Here is a 16,345-nt window from a genome sequence, read left to right as displayed (position 1 = left end):
GTTGTGTATGCAGCTGATGCAGCTGAAACTTGAGATGCAAAAATTTTAAAATGTTTGCAATTATTTGAAGACGCACAACACATCCAGAGACATCTGTCAGGTCTGGCTTCCCAGTTCCCCGACAACTGTACATCTTTAATTTAGGCATTTGCATTTGAAAAATATGGAAATGAGACAAAAGTAGATATGAGCTTTAGCTTTCATTTCATCTTATTTATAGCACATACAGTAAAATCTTGTGAAACTGGCAGGAAAAAATGCCAAGAATGTGAGAAGCTGTATCAAAATGAAAAGGCAGTTACTTTGTAGAATATAACATTTCCAACTACACTTTTTCCCCTTACTGCCAAGTGTAAGTACATATTTCATAGTTTTTGTTAGTTCAATTTTTTGTTGTTGAACAGGGTTGAAAATGTATGTATATATACTATTAAAAATGTGGGTGAGGTTAGAAAAAGGCTGTGATCCATGATGATCTCCTCAAACCAAAACACTAGCTATGTTTCATGCCAGTGCCGACTCAGTTCCTAAATGTGGTGCTTCATCAAACGTCTCTCTGAATACAGTCAAGTACACAGCATAATTATGCTAACCAACACAACACAAACCTAATTGGCACTTGTAGTGAGAAGTGAACTGTGTGTTTCTGATTCTCAAGCATTGTATTATAAATGTTAATGATGAAGCTCAAATTCACAACAGCTAAGAAACCCAGACACAACACAGTTTAATGTGCTACTAGTAGATGTCAGTTATTAGTGTATCACGTGTTATCAGATTACTAAAATGTATAAAGTAATCTAAAAACTAAACAAGTGAATTTCAAAATAATGACAGTGAGGGACACTGTCATAAGTGCCTCTCCCAAAATGAGCACATGCACATATTTCATATTCTATTTTCTGAATTAGCCTTTAGCTGCAATTAGCAGAAGGCTACACTATTAGCAACATTTCTCAGAGGTGCTCATCACCCACTTTTATGACATTATACGCAACCTAACTAGCCACAGAACAAATTTAGACATGACTAATGCCCACTTGTGCTGCAGAAAAATGAAAAGATCAAAAAGTCACACTTTCTGTTCATTAACAGACTCTTGTAGATAAGGTTCTCTACCTGATTATCCCAGCGCTGCATTTTGCTCTCAGAGTGTCAGGGTGGTTTTACATGTGGAACCACCCTCCAGCTTGGGTTCACAAGGCAGACGCCGTCTCTGCTTTTACACTTGGGTTTCCAATATTACTTTAATAAAGTTTATCTTTTAGATAAGCTACTATAGATTCAGGCTTCTGAGGGACGTCCCATGATGAACTGCTTCTCTTCCCTTCCCCATGTAGTTATAAATGCCACATTGTGTTTTTACCTGCTTTGTTTTCTTTTTAGTTATTTCTTTCATCTCATCACCTGACAGATGACAGCCGGAAGTGTCTTGTTGTTTAAAATGAGTTCGTTCTCCTCGCAGTTGCCAGGTGCTGCTCACAGAGGATCGTCTGATTGCCGTGGTTCTCTCTCATTACTGTTGTAGGAATTTTAACTTTCAATAGAAAGCACACTGAGCTAAGTGTTTTATTAGCTCTTGCTATATAAATAAAACTTGATTAAATACATATCATTTCTTAAGCTACTTTCCAGTGGCCAGTGCTGCGATAGCAACTTTCCTCTGTACCAGTAAATAAATAAGATTTTCAACCATCTGAAGAGGTGTATCATTTGTCATAAGACCTATGATTGATCGGTGGCTACATTTATGTAGTTTTATATGTTATTCATTTCATAGTTACTGCCCAACTGTAATTAATATTAAGATTAGCTTTGTTGATTGTGTAAAAAAAAGTGCAATTCTTTTTCTTTTTTTAATCCAAAAGGAGGTGGGGGCAGGGTAGAAGTAGAAGAAGATGGAGATGGGGGAGGAAACAGAGGAGGGGGTTGGGACAGCATGGTTACGGCAGCTGCTGCTCAGTCAAAATTGCCTCAATTAGTTGATAGGGCTGCCATGACAACACTGTTTGAGTTGTTGTCATGGCAATGTAGGGGGAGTTGATGAGGATGATGATGGTGTTACAAGGTGAAGGGTTGGTGTCAGAGAGGGAAGATGAGTGTAAAAGAGCAATGATGGCGAGAAGGAGCACAGACTTGGTGAAGGATAAGGAAGAGCGGGATGAAAATAATGAGGGCTTACAGAGAAGAGGAAGGGAACAGCATGGAGGGAAGGAAAAATGTTGCTGTACAAGTAACTTGAAGGAATGACTCTCAGTTGGGAAGATTACCCTCTGATTGATCATGGTGAAAGTCATTTCAGGGACCAATGAAACAATACAGACGGGAGAGCTACCATGTAGAATGAAGAAGTGGGAGGTGATGGGGAGAGCAGAGAAGATAAAGCAAAAAGGGAAATCAATTGAGAGATTTAGGAGATTTAGAGCAAAAATGGATAAAAGGAAAAGAGGGGATCAAGGGAAAAGACCAAACTTAGATTCAAATAATGAAAAGATTGATTTGAAATGAAAGGAGTGACAGAATAAGAGACAGTCAATAAAGGGCTTGGCACAAAGGAAAATGGGCTTCTATTTAAGGTAGAGGATGGAGGAGAAAAGGAAAATGTGTGTCAGGAGAGGGGAGAAGAATACGAAGGAAACTGAGAATTGTAAAGGAATGATAGTTGCAGCTGTATGTTTTCAACATGAAGAAATGAACTGACAGAAGAATAAAGCAGTGTTCATTGTTAGAAAATTTGCAGAGCAAAAAATGTCTGTAATGTCAAAACTTCATGGTAAAGCAAATACGTTCTCATCCCAAAATGTAACATACCGATGCTATATGACAAGTCGTCGCTATGTTACGCTTTCGGGCGCCCAACCTGTCTATATGTTACGGGTTGCGAAGCATGAGAGCGGTGTGGAAAGAGTCTATAAATGTAAGGTTATGGTTAAGGTTGGGCTTAGGGCTGCAATAGAAAGCCTTGAAGCGAATAAAAAGGGAAGCACATAGAAAGCAGCACAAAACAGTTTGGTCATCAACATCAAAAGTTTAAAAAGATTAAAAAGGCTGTCACTCTTTGAAGTAAAACAAAGCTGATTATGGTTGCAAGTCTTTAAACAGACTCCACTGAATGGATCTGGGTTATGTCATTGCAGTTGCATTTGTATTCTGGTGGCAAAAACAGGAAACTAGAAAGATCATGCAACTACTAAAAACTACTTTGAAAACAGTTGCTAAACTCCCAGACACACACAGGCCTAAAGACTAGTTGGTGACTGTCTGACAACCTCAGTTGCAGGGCAAAAAGGTATATTCCCTGAGTGATTGACAAGTCTGCGTATTTTCACTGGGTGAAATTAGTTGCCAAGAGTTGATGGCTGCACCAAAAACCTCCTTGCAATTGCAGTGGTTACAAGAAAGTGAAGAGTGCAACACAGTTAAAGTTAAAGTTTAGCCTTTTGAGAGCTGTTGTTTGCAGCTTCAAATTGGTGAGTGGTCCCCATTTTCACTTTACATAGTTTTTCAAGTTTCAGTTAGTTAGCAAGTGTTTGCAGACAAGTCGGTATCTTCCTTGCAAAATACAATTTGCTTTCAAACAAAATAATCAATAGGTTTTTGGTGGCGCACCCTCACCTAGAGACAGCCAGCAACCTCCACAATCCATTTGTCAACCAGTCAGGGAATACACATATTTCCTAAGCAGGAAGATTCTCTAAGCCGGCCTGATTGGAGCCTTAGCAACATTAGCGTATTAGCCAAAGCAACATGTGACCTAAAAAGATTACACATAAAAGGTCTTAATGGTAGAATTTTATAAATTGATAGGACGTGTTGTTATGTGTCTTCTTTCAGCTGCTCCCTTTAGTGTCCACGCAGCGAATAGTCTGCCTCTATCTGGTCCTATCTCTATCATCTGCTTCTGTCACACTAACATTCTGCATTGTAATCTTTTACTACTGTCACCTTCCTCTTTTTCTTCTGCCTGGCAGTACCTCTACTACTACATGTTTTCCACCTGTCTACCTCTCATTAATACACATGGAGTTGGTCTTACTTCTACTGATATTTATTCTTCTGTCCAGAGCATGCCTCCACCTTTACAGGCTCTCTTCCACCTGCTCCCCACTCTCACCACAGATCATAATGCTGTCTGAAAACGTCATAGTTGATGGAGACGCCTTCCTGACCTTATCTGTCAACCTGTCCATCACAAACAAGTAGAGGTTCAGGTAATCCCACCCTGACTTTGAACCCATCTGTCAAGCCTACCACACGTCTCAGCACCATCTCACTGTCATTCCTCTCCTGGCTTCCTCATGCAGTTCTTTTCTTGGTTCTCTATCATATCAACGTTGTCTGGCATTCTCTATACTTATCCACTGACCCTCTCAAAAAAAAAAACATCACAGCATGAAGCCATACTGATCAGCACCTCTTCTCTCAACATGGCTTCAGCAACTTTGCCTAACTTCCAAGGTGCAACACATCAGTCTTATTCCACTTGTTCTTGAAAATCAGCACCAGAACACTTCTGCCACTTTGATATGGCATTAACTAATCTGGTTAAAAAGTCCACTGGCCTCTCTCCTAGACCTTCACAGGTATGCATCCTCTTACAGTTTTTGCTCGTTGCTTGAACACTATAAACCCATGTGTGACCAAGTGGTCGGCGGGGTTATGCACAAAATAAATAAACTTGACAACGCCACCTAGGGGAATTACACCCCCAGGAAATATAGTTAAGAAAAATAAATAAAAGGAATAAAAGAAGACCGCACAGATTCAAGGATGCACACTGAGGCAGGTTGGCTTCCAATATTAAAACGGTTTTATTTATAGAAATAAATAAAATATTATAAATAATATTTTATAAATAAAATATTAAAAGTCAAGATGTAGCGTCATTATTGACAGTGTCCTACAGTAAAAATAAACAATCGTGGAACTTGGACTTACCAGCAGCCGTGGAACCAAAAGAAAATCACACCAAAAGAATCACTGCAGACCACCCAGTGCTGTACAAAAGAAAGTGTGAAAACGACCCACCACCTGAGGTCCCAGGGCCACTGGCTCGTCCTCCTTCACTGAAATAAAACACAGAAAAGTATGTTAAAAGAATAAAAGGACACTGAGCGTCAGGCTCGCTACAAATCATAAAAAGACTAAAACACACTTTAATAACTTTAATAAAAGAAACCACACACACACACACACACACACACACACACGGGAAAGGCTTATTCCCCACGGGTCAAACTACCACTCGTGCTGGTAATAATTATTCTCAGGCGTAGGCCGGTCTGGCTCCCCACCGGCTGAGACCGGCCACCCAGGCGATTTAGAGTCCCAGCACGACACTCGGGCAGAGAATCACTTCAGCCCGATCATAGAAGTGTGGGTACAAGCAACAGTCCAGGGTAAAATAGAACACCAGGCGAACCCAAAAAAAGGTAAGCCTACTTAATAAAAACAAGATAAGACAAAACGAGACAAGACAGCAGACTCCACCAAGGAGGAGTTCACAACAGCAACTGAGAAGGCAGTCCACTCTTCCAATTTAGGTTGGACAATTTACCATGGAGAGGTGAGTACAGCAGTGAACCCTGAAACAGATAAGTGTAACCTTAAACTCTTATAGCTATGAATGCTAATAAAAGTAGTTCTAACAGCTTACCCCAGGACCGGAGGCACTATACTCTCATTGGTGGAGATACCACGAACACCTCTCTCCGCAATGGCAGAATTAAACAGACTGCTGCGCTACAACAGGCCGGAAAAGGATATTAACACCAATTCCAGTATTCGGAGGGAATCCAAGGTTAAGCGAGAGCATACCTGTAGCTGTCGTATAATCGGCTCTTGCTGATCAGTCCGTCGCAGTACGCCAGCATTTACTGCTGTATCGTACCAGAAGCTCGGGAGGAATTAATCCAACAAGACATCGGCTTAGCTTTATACAGGCTAGCGCCACCCTGCAATCAATGTGCAGGTGGGTTCCCAATTAACCCGATCACCTGATACAAGGAGCGAGTGCAGTGGAAAGAGAGCGAGGGTGGTAGAGCGAGCGAGAGAGAGAGAGAGAATGAGAGAAGAAAAACAACGGAAGGCGAGTAGCCCATCTGGCTACACATGCTTAGACTAAAGTAACACAACTTGAAGCTTTTGTTACCATACCCCAAACACATGTACCCATACCTTAAACAAAAGTGCTGCTTTGCACTCTGGTTGCAATTATGCAACACACTTACTCCTTTATGCAACACACATGGTCCTGCATACTACACTCTATTTCATACATAAGACACTTCGTTCAAAAATGAAATTTCAGGGTGCCATTTGGAAAACACATGTATCCAAAATACAAAACACATCGGGTAATTGCAACCACTCAAATATACACCTGAAGGCACTTACTTGCAAAACTGAACACCAATTAGCCAACCACAAAAAGCCCTCAGTTTAGCCAATTCAAGAACTTTGCAAGCATGGATGGAGGGAGAGCAAGAGGAAGAGGAGGAGGAGGTCAAAGAGGCCATGCACGGACCCATATTTCTGATGATATAAGAGCAACTTTGGTGGACCATGTCATCAACCACGGCCTGACTATGAGGGAAGCTGGGCAGAGAGTCCACCCACATCTAAGCCGCTTCACAGTGGCATCTGTAATAAGAAAATTCCGACTAGAAAACAGGTCTGTCTTCATCTCACTGCCTTCTACTCCACTCAGATGGTTTTCATAGTACTGTTCTACAGTTACCATATCAAGTGTACAGGGTATTGCAGGGTGCTAATGCTCCTTTTGCAGCCAAAGTGGTAGTTTCTGTGAAACATACCATGATTACTTATATTGAAGTACAGTGTTGTACAGTGGATGATACAGTACATACAGTGAAGTACTGTAAGAAAAATAAGCAAACCGATGACAATATGTGGTTGTATTTCTCTAGAATGACTCGAAGACCTTCTGGGGGAGGACGCCAACGCCTGTTCACACAACGGCAGGAACTTGCTGTTGTGGACCTAGTGAGGGCAGACAATGCCATCTGTCTCCACCAGCTACGACGGAAAATACTTGCAGACAGGCGAGTGTTCAGCAACATAGACCATGTGAGCATCACCACCATCAGACGCATCTTGGGTAAACACAGCATCACCATGAAGCAGCTCTACAGAGTCCCATTCGAGAGGAACAGTGACAGGGTCAAAGGACTTCGAGCTGAATATGTACGGGTACGTGTAACTGTCCCTTACATTTACAATAGAGTATTGGTGAAGTCCAGTAGCAGCTGAATATGTACCATATCAGTACCACATGGATCCATTCTGAGAGCTACACAGGTACCTGTGTGATGGGGTGAGGGTGCTGTATGTGTAGCACTGTAGTACAGTGATATGTTCCCCTTTTTTTCAGAGAATCTTGGCCATGGATGGAGCTGCACAGCCTCATGAATACATTTTCATTGATGAAGCTGGATTCGACCTGAGCAAAACAAGACGACGGGGTCGTAATGTAATTGGCCAAAGGGCAATTGTGCATGTCCCAGGGCAGCGCGGGGGAAACATCATATTATGTGCCGCCATATGCCTTCGAGGGCTTCTGCACCATCATGCAATACTAGGTCCATACAATAGCCAACACATACTCACATTTCTAGATGCTCTCCATGATATAGTTGTACAGAACAGACCAGATCAGCCCAGGTTTGTGGTGATATGGGATAATGTCAGTTTCCATCGGGCTGCTCTGGTCCAGGCCTGGTTCTCCAACCAAAGTCAACTTGAAGTGGTATGCTTGCCCCCTTACTCACCATTTTTAAACCCTATAGAGGAATTTTTTTCGGCTTGGAGATGGCGTGTATATGACCGCCAACTACATGCCTGCATGCCTCTTCTGCAGGCAATGGAACAGGCCTGCGGCGACATTCAGGTGACAGCAATCCATGGATGGTTTTGACATGGAAGAGGATATTTTCCCCGGTGCCCAGCGGGAGAGGACATTGCTTGCGATGTTGATGAGGTCCTGTGGCCAGACCCCAACAGACGGCGGGATCCATGAGCCCACGTATGCACAATTGTCATGATTTTTTGTTTACAGTATAGTGTTTTTTCTATTACTGTATTATGGGGTTTTTTTTGTTTTGGTTTTTTTTGCTTTATCTGAATTCATGGTACTGCAATGTACAATATTGAGTAGGTCTATTTGCTTTTTTGGTTGTTTGCAAATGTGTCTCCTGAAAATATGCCTTCTGAATGAACAATGGAAATCAAAGACTGCAGTGCTTTATATAAAGTAGACTAGTGTGTTCCTCCTGCTCTGTAAGTGTTTGCATATGATGCAAGTATGTGTCATTTTGTCAACAGAGTTACATTTTGACAAAGGAATGTTAGGTTTTGATAGCAGAGTTTAGGTTTTGAGAGTAGAGTTTCAATTTGGTGCAGATGTGAATGGTATATTTCCCAGTGTTGTGTCATGTTTACTTGTGTTTAGGGTTTTGGCACAATGAGCAAAGTTTTGCAAAATGTGTTCAGGCAACGGGCAAAAACTGTAATAGCTGCCCTGACTTCTGTCATACTTCCTGATTCACTAACTTTCCTCCGTTTGTCCTCCGTTTCTCTCTCTCGCAACATCCAGCATCACCCTTTGATTTCTAGCTTGAAACTAATGATCCTATCTGGCATTCTTCAGCACCGCACTATTCACATATTCACATATTCACATTCTTCTGGATTACCGCTGCTGCACTTCGCTTCCTTTCTACACCGCTGCATAACAGCCTCTGGCCTTGCTTCCCTTCCACCTGGTCTCCTGCACAGGCAATATATCTATGCTCCTTCTCCCTATACATCAGGTTCACTAGTCATAGTCCAAAGATTTAAAATCCCCACTCTCATCACCAAAGTCGCTGTCTTCAAACATGCATACGCCTAGTTCTTCTTCCTGCATTGCTGTCCATAGTTATGGTCATATACTATTATAATGATCATGTTATAGTGTGTTTGTGTGTGTGATTTAACATCTACTTTATACTATGACTGAACAATGGCAGTATATATTTTAACTTGCTCATCATAGCCCATTTCTTGTGCAGTTTTGTTTTAAACTCTTGCCCTTTGGCAGAATGCTGGTCGGTTGCACAGATATAAAAATCAAAATGTTTAAAAATGTATAAAAAACAAACAATACTGTAAAGTACAAACAGGGTTCTTCTGGGAGAAACTGTGTGTATTATTTGAGCTATTCAGTGGGCTATAAAAACTTCCCTTGCTTAACTCAATTAAAATACACAAATGTGCAGCAGTTTTATGAAAGGTGTCTACTTTTGTCATTATTTGCATATGCAGCATGATATGAGGAAGAATTGTTCATGAAAATAAATATATGCTGAGATATTAATGGTCATAACATCTTTATTTCAACATACTTTATGAACATTTCTCTACATATCGTGCTGCATATGCAAATAATGATAAAAGTAGGCACCTTTCATCAAACTGCAGCACATTTGCATATTTTTTTTCCCTTTTACACAATAAGAACGGACAAAAGCTTTTCCGATAACTCTTGCTGTAAGCACGTGTTTTAATCTTCAGGCGTCTTCTGTCGCATCCTCCACTGACTTCAGCTGAAACCCAGGACCCCAGTAATAGCTGGTCAGTTGTACATCAAGCAAAAGCTGTGAAGTGGAAAACTTTCCTGTGCATGTGCACCAAGTCAGTTAGGCAGTAGCAGTAGTTGTTATACAGAAACAATTTCAATTTACCTTGTAACATCTACATGTAATGTTTTAGCAAAATTTCCATAAATTTCTGTAGCTGTGACCCACACCCCCTTTATTATATCTGAGAGTAAAGGTAGTAATCTTAATGATAGATATCTCAAAATCAGACAGATCAACACTATTTAGATTTTATCTACTACTAAAAATTCCCCAACGCAGCACTCAGAGTGAAACAAAGGACAGGGAGGCGAATCGGGCTTTAGATTTGCACCAGTCTCGAGAAGTCAGCTATCTGGTTCGATCGTCTCCCGCTGCGACCGTCTAACCCTCCGGTCAGCAGAGCAAAAAGCAATTTGTCACTCTCACTGATCTGATGGAAGATGGATGATGGTGGCAAGAGAGCAGTAATGCGAGTGTGTCTGTAAGTAAGAGTGTGTGACTTCGAGTCTCTCACACTGTCTCTCTCGGTCATCTTCACGCACATTGTCTCCAATTTATGCGTGTCAAACGTCTGTCTCTCTGCACGTGTGTATGTACAGCAGGTGTGCTACCAGCAGTATCATAAAACCAATCAATCTTATATCATATCTAGTTGGCTAAAACAAAATACATGCTCTTTCCATATATATTCATGAAAGGCCATTTTTTCGCTGCAGACACAGTCATTTGCTTTGTTAGCTTCATGATTTATCGTCCCACCGCAGCTGAAGGTTGGGGATGGGAGAGAGTGCGGTACAAACCGCTGAGTAGGTGTATCCTCTCGAAGCAGCGATGAGCCTCTCGGCGCTTCGCAAACACAAACGCACGCCATCAGAGCAGCTTCCCCCCATCAATTCAGTGTTATTATAATCTCCCTCATTCTTACAGCTAATTCAGCCTTAATATAATGTCTTCTGACTGATCACACGTACCGAAAGTGGTTGTGTTTGCCTGTGTGTTTATTGCAGTGTTGGAAGTCCCAGCGATCACTGTCACAGGTGTTAAGGTGTGGATCAGGTGGCGAGTTTTAAGTTAATGCTTATGCTCAGTCAATGCAAATCGACCTGATCCAGATACAGTGCCCATGTTTTATCCCCCTGCACAAGATGTCATGTGGCGCTTAAAGGTCTCAATTACACTGACTCTTATCACACACGTGGCCACAAATCACATGCCTAAGCAGGAAACGCACATGCAGTGATTTCATGCAAGCTGGAATCCACAAACCCTGCATCATTCAATGGAAAAATATAATGTAGGCTTCTTTCATCTTGTTAAAATTACACTTATTAACACAATAATAATAATTTTTATTATATTGCGTACCATAATAAAATGCCAGAAATAAAAGTGTTTCATCAAAGCTCAAAAATTCAAGTGTCTCATTGTAAAAACATGGCATGAAGGGTCTTAAAAAAACATTTCTAAAAAGTAAAAAAGAAAAAATGAGATTTGTGCATTGATGTCAAAGTAACCCAGACTTGGAGATTAACTGATGGGAAAAACAGTGGGAGGTTGAGAACATGGTGAAACCCAAGAGTCTTCAGTTATTTTATTCGAATAACTAACATCACACCCTGTTCCCAACAAATGTCACAGTTAATCTCATGGCGAATCTGTGAAAGTGTATCATTCAGTAAAAAACTTTTTACATTTTAAGACAGTGGCAGAGAACTTTGAGTAGGGGATTTTGAAAAGAACAGCCCAGGTGTTCTTTGGTTTTATTATTTGAAAATAATTTTTACCACAGTATTCTCTCAAGAGAAATTCTTAGAGGGATTCTCAGAAATATTTTCTAATGTAAAAGAAAAGAAAAGTTACAGTTATTCTTTCAGAGAACAAAATGCCTTCAGGAACCAGGAAACTCTGATTCTCAAACGAAGGCTTTGAAGCAGAACTGGAAGCAAACCTTGCCCCCTTATATAAAACCAAATGCAGCCTCCAAATGTTGGATGATCAGTGGTCTCGCTTCATATAGTAATTGGATTAATGTATGTAAAGTATGCAAGGTTTGACCTTCTTTCTGAAAAAAAGAAGCTCTCTTTTTGTCTCATTTGTAACAATCCAAAGAAAATCCAGTGAATTTCCTGTAGCCTACTACAGCTGGTCTGTGTTGATCTCTTGTGAAAACTCTATCCGGGACTCAGACACAGGCAGCTTTGGACACTAGTTGAGTTCCTGTTATACTTCATTGAAGTTCGCTTGAAGTCTGCTGCCTGGGGCACACATGTAGTTAATGTGTTGCAATGTTCATTGCAAATGGTCCATGCAATAGCAACAACCTGACTGTAAGCTGACGTTTGGAAGGACTAAATTTTCTGTCATTCTGAACCAAGCAGAATGAAGTAGATCCTTGCGGATTCATGGACATAAAAACTACAACACCCATCTAACATGACGAGTCCCCTGCTTTAAAAGTTTACCTTAGCCAGCCACTAGATAGGCAACTAAAATACACTTCAACAACATCATCTGGTTAGTGTGGTCTCCATTATGAAGCATGTGTTTTTACCATTATCATGTTGATGTTTTCAACATAGACAACTGTTTGCCATTGGAGACATTTATTGTTGGTTTGACTGAATCATTATCCTATGACTGGATGACTCATCAAGTAGAATGTTCAGAAGATCGATGTTTCCACGTGCCGTCTCTAACTCATCATTGCTGGTCTGTCATTTTCTGCCACCTGCCCATTAGCAGTTTAATCAGCCTCTGGCTTTGTCATAAACACAGGCTCCTCTGGTTTGCTGTGAATTCCATCTGTTAGCAGCGTTTTGTGATAAAAAACATTTTTTACACTGAAAAAATTGTTATTTTATTTAGAAAACCTGATACTACCCCCCAGTCCATGTCTGTTGGGTTCTTTCCGCATCACGGGACAAAAGAGAAGCACTGGTGACATCTCCATCTTCAGTGTCCTGTTTAGAGAACAGCTAGCCATGAATTGCCTTCATCTTCTGTTCATTATCATCGATAACGCTTCCCTGCCCATTTGACTCACACGCACCCACTTTCACTGATCATCTCTGCCACCCCATTGCACATAGCCCTTCCCCCATAAAAGACATACATGCACTCACATATTCACACAATCACACTATTTACTCCCCCCGATCCACCCCGCCACATTTTTTCAACCAGATACTTTCTCCAACTGCTTCTTTTCCCCCGCCCGCCTTCCATCATTCATCACCACACTCTCATTTTCGCTTCCTTTTTAACTCATGTACTCACCTCTTCTTCATAGCAGCTCACCCCTGCACCCCACATACCATCCCCACCCCCTCATCAACACCCAGCACCAGCACTTTTATCAAAGTCAATCTGACTACACCAGCAAGATTTGCACTGCTCGGGTTTCCTTGGAAGCAATGCCACAGAAATCAAAAGCTGTCCTCTCTGAAATCCATCCAAAAGCACTGCTGTGATTGCTGGTTGTCAGCTTATGCAGATTTCATATCCAATCAAATCAAAGCACAGGTCATATTCTCTCAAGATGTCCTGTAGTGCCCACACAGCATCTGAAGGTCATCGTTCATTATTGCATAGCTGAGGTTATAGCTGACACTCTCCAAGTCTCTAATGTATAAGTGACTATGGCTCTGCTGCATTAAAAAGATTGCATTTTAGGGGAATGGAAACTGTTGAAAAATTGCATTCTGTGAGGTTTCTGCAGAATGAAGTATGGTGTCCTGAAAAATGGGCCACTGTCAGCAAACAGACTAGATAGTTGTGTTGTCATAAGACATGATGGATGAGCGCCCTGAAACATTTTATCTTGACAAAATTGCTGTACTACCACCAGTATTATAACATATCTAAAAGCATGAATCAAGACTAGAGTTAAGTCCTTGCCTGAAGTGCACAATGATCGATATCACGCAGTATTTACTGGAAGCATTAACATCGCCTTACAGGGTGGAATATTAAATGAATTCATCAGAGCTCCAGCGCGCCTTCCATTTGATCATATATATATACTATAACTCCCCACTGAAGGCCGATCATTTCAATATACTGAAATGGGTACACTTATCCATGCATATTTCTCTGCACCCAAGACAGCAAAACAACACATACACAAACACACGTCTAGCATAAGCGTGACAACTGCTAGTTAACGAGGAGTTAGCAGGTGGTAATCCCCCTGTGGAGCTGATGCACAGAAAAAAGTACATCACTCAGGCTTTACACACATACACCCTCATGCACCAGCGCTTGCTTATTGAGACTCCTGGATGCCCACTGGGGGACAGAGCGTGCAAGCCCCCGTTAAAGTCAAGCTGTCACTACCCCCACTGCCCTCCCCCCGATCACTGCCCATTTTTGCCAGCTCTTCAGTTTATCAGTGCGCTCTTCCGCTCTTTCCTTCCACCTCTTGCCCACGCACTCTCCAATATACTCCGAAAAAACAGTCTCTCACTCATGCATGCAAACAGATTTCGGAAAACGCGTGCCCACACACTTGGCATAGCTTCCGTGCAGGCCTTGTAGGCTTCAGCATGCACAGTCTTTGAGCTATATTAGCCTCCCCGTATGTTTTCCCTGTAGTACATAGAAGCATCTTTAATCTATACAGAATAAGAACACAAGGTACCAGCATGGAGCGGACAAGGGTTTCTCTTGGGCCTCGTCTTTGGTCTTCTATTTGCTTCTGTTGGATTTTCAGATTTTCTGTGAACATTCTCTTTGGTTTATTTTTCCCCATCTACAGCTTTGTGTTTCAAGGTTGTATTTATGCACAGCAGCTTCAGCATTTTCCCCTTGGTAATTTGTACAGGACATTTAGCACAGGAACAATTAGTGCTGAAGTTAAGCAGAGTAGATGAATGCCTCAAATGATAGCACAGGGCTAAAACGACATATCTGCTGGCTCAATCTGAACTCTATTTTAGCTCTATGATCACATTACACCAGCATTTACTTACTCCAAAATTGAGCTTTTCTGAATACAAAATCTGAAGAATTTTGTATTTGGGTGACAAAATATTGTTGTTGAAACATTCATAGTGACGTTTTTCCATAACAAAGTCTACAATAAAGATGGCATTCTGAAATTAAGCTAGCATAACCTGTATTAATAGTACACTAAAAGTGCTGTAAATCTAACAACAACTGTGCAGTAGTGACTGCGGGGTTACAAATATAGGGGACTTTCTTTCACTGTCACTCTGCTGAGCAACTTCAACAAACTTCTTTTAAGCCTCAGTCACACATGCCTAGAGAGCAGTTATCAACCATCTGGAAAGTGGTCCTAAAGAAAACATGTGCATTCCCAGACCGGTTGCAAGTGGTTTCTGTTGGTTGCTGGGAATTACTAGCATGAAATTGGCATAAGATAAGATGACCGTTATTAGTCCCACAGGTGGGAAATTTGTTTTGTTACAGCAGAAATTAGAAAACACTGGAATGCAATAAAATACAATAGAATAAAATAAAATACTATATACAATAGAATAAAATAGAATAGAATAATATATACAATAGAATAAAATATAAATACAAATACTATATACAACTGAGTAGGAAAATACAAAAATACAACTTCGTCAGAAGAAGAATTGCACAAGAATTGCACATATAGCAGTCTTATTGCACATGTGTGGGTTTGTGTGTTTGATCAGCTGCAAAAGTCTTTGTTGTAGAGTCTGACAGCAGTGGGGAGGAAAGACCTGTGAAATCTCTCCGTCCCACACCATGGGTGCCGTAGTCTCCCACTGAAGGAGCTGCTCAGTGCTGTCAGAGTCTCATGCATGGGGTGGGAGATGTTGTCCAACAGGGATGACAGCTTAGCCACCATTCTCCTGTCACTCACCACCTCCACTGGGTCCAGAGGGCATCCCAGAACAGAGCTGGCCCTTCGGATCAGTCTGTTCAGTCTCTTCCTGTCCCCAGCAGAGATGCTGCCGCCCCAGCAGACCACACCATAGAAGATGGCCGAGGCCACCACAGAGTCATAGAAGGTCTTCAGGAGTGGGCCCTCCACTCCAAACGACCTGAGTCTCCACAGCAGGTACAGCCTGCTCTGCCCTTTCCTGTAGAGGGCGTCTGAGTTATGAGTCCAGTCCAGTTTGTTGTTCAGATGAACACCGAGGTACCTGTAGCTGTCCACAGCCTCGATGTCCATACCTTGGATGTTCAGTGGTTGCAGTGGAGGATGCTTGTGCCTGCGGAAGTCTACCACCAGCTCCTTGGTTTTACTGGCGTTGATCTGGAGGTAGTTTAGCTGACACCAGTCCACAAAGTCTTGAGTCAGTCCTCTGTACTCCTTGTCGTCCCCATCAGTGATGAGGCCGACTATTGCAGAGTCACCAGAGAACTTCTGCAGGAAGCACTGGGTGGAGTTGTGGGAGAAGTCTGCAGTGTAGATGGTGAAGAGGAACGGAGCCAGAACCGTTCCCTGTGGGGCCCCCATACTGCAGACGACCCTGTCCGACACACAGCCTTGAGTCCTCACATACTGTGGTCGGTCGGTGAGGTAGTCCAAAATCCAGGTAGTGAGGTGATGGTCCACTCCAGAGTTCTCCAGCTTGTCCTTCAGAACTGAGGGAAGAATAGTGTTGAAGGCACTGGAGAAATCAAAGAACATGATTCTCACAGTGCTTCCAGCGGTCTCCAGGTGAGTGAGGGAACGATGTAGGAGGTGAATGACGGCATCATCC

Source organism: Mchenga conophoros, linkage group LG20, assembly GCF_057382185.1.
Source record: "Mchenga conophoros isolate Kocher_MC1m ecotype Shallow Benthic linkage group LG20, M_conophoros_male_GT1.1, whole genome shotgun sequence".
In the NCBI taxonomy this organism is placed as follows: Eukaryota; Metazoa; Chordata; class Actinopteri; order Cichliformes; family Cichlidae; genus Mchenga; species Mchenga conophoros.
Note: the sequence above shows the minus strand (reverse complement) of the source record.